The sequence below is a fragment of the Mirounga leonina genome, unplaced genomic scaffold (assembly GCF_011800145.1).
Source record: "Mirounga leonina isolate KUSES-001 unplaced genomic scaffold, KU_Mleo_1.0 Mir_173, whole genome shotgun sequence".
Classification (NCBI taxonomy): domain Eukaryota; kingdom Metazoa; phylum Chordata; class Mammalia; order Carnivora; family Phocidae; genus Mirounga; species Mirounga leonina.
In genome coordinates, this window is record NW_023270447.1 from 70,327,802 (window position 1) to 70,329,606 (window position 1,805).

A 1,805-nucleotide genomic window follows, 5' to 3' on the forward strand; every position below is an offset into this window, starting at 1 on the left:
TACACCGGCCCCAGAGCTGCTCCTGGCCTCACATGGTGCAGCTTTACTGCCAGCGAATTCCATTTCCCTCTCAGTGATGTCTATCAGATTCCTCGTTCCGCAGTGAAAATATTTACATAGCCGTAATGTCATCAATGTCATCTGGTTTTAATGTTAAGAATCAATCTGCAGCAAAGTATGGCAAACTGAATTATCTTCACAGGACAGGATGTGCGTGCCGCAAACCTTGACAAAGCCAAAAGGTGCGTGGCTGGGGGAAGGGCAGCAGTAGGGAGGGGAAACCGTTCATTTCACACAGAGGCGAGAGGCAATCTAAGGAAGAAATGGACATTTTAAGACTATTATTCCAAGTGGTGATAGTGATCAATAGAAACAATAGCAATACAAATATGAAAGAGAAAAACTGGGAAGAGAAAGGAGGACAGGTGGTTAATGCAACCTCCAGAGCAGGGAGTCAATAGAGGCTATTCCTGTGAATAAGTCAAGTAATAGAGTATGAGACTATTATTAATATTATTAATTAGTAATAGATCATTTACAGTTATGAAAGCAGCATGACTAAAAAACTAAAACGACAACAAACATGGTGAAAGGAAGAAAGGCTGCTCCCAAGAGCCCGGAAGTGAGAGGACGCTTAAGCTTTTTTTTTTTTTTTTTTAAAGATTTTTATTTATTTATTTGAGAGAGAATGAGAGACAGAGAGCACGAGAGGGAAGAGGGTCAGAGGGAGAAGCAGACTCCCCGCTGAGCAGGGAGCCCGATGCGGGACTCGATCCCGGGACTCCAGGATCATGACCTGAGCCGAAGGCAGTCGTTTAACCAACTGAGCCACCCAGGCGCCCCGGACGTTTAAGCTTTTTATTTCCAACCTTTCAGTTGGACTTGGGTATGCATGTTCCTCCATATGAATTATATTTTTATATTTGAGACAATGAAAATAACAAGTAACTAGGCAAAAGTGTGATTCTGATTCCCCTCGGAGTTCAGGCACTTTCAGGAACTCCCCATGGCCCTAGGACCAAGTTTAAACTGTCAGACAGACTCAAGACCCCTCAACGCTGGGCGCCTGGGCGGCTCAGTCGTTAAGCGTCTGCCTTCGGCTCAGGTCATGGTCCCAAGATCCTGGGATCGAGCCCCGCATCGGGCTCCCTGCTCGGCGGGAAGCCTGCTTCTCCCTCTCCCACTCCCCCGCTTGTGTTCCCTCTCTCGCTGTGTCTCTCGCTATCAAATAAATAAATAAAATCTTAAAAAAAAAAAAAAAAGACCCCTCAACGCTTCCGCCTTCTGGTTCAGGCGCCCACCTACCCCTGCCCCGAAGCCCAAGGGATTGGCACCTCCGCCGGGAAGCCCTCGGGAGAGAGAGCGCGCCCTCTTCCGGTGCCAGGACGCCAGCACGCCTGGGGTGCCGTCCTCAGCGCCTCCTCCGAGGCCCCGCCCCCGTCCCTCACCCCCCTCCCCCACTTCCCCCCCTCACGTGACCCCAGCTCCCGCCCAGCGCGGGGGTGGAAGCCTGGGCGGGGGAGCCCTGGGAGCCCAGGTGAGAACTTCTGGACGGCTTGGGCGGTAGGGGTCTGTCCGGGTCAGGCCTGGGAACCTGGTGGGGGTATCCACGGGAGCGGGATCCGGGTGAGGGGAATTACCCCACTCGCTGCCTGCTCCCCGCCCAGTGGTTAGGAGCTGGGCTTTTGGTGGGGGAGAGAATCCCCGCTCTTCCACTCCGGTGTGTCCTTTGGTGACTCACTGAACATCCGTGTGGCTCAGTTTCCTCACCTGTGGCTGCCGGCATGAAATGAAATAATGCACGT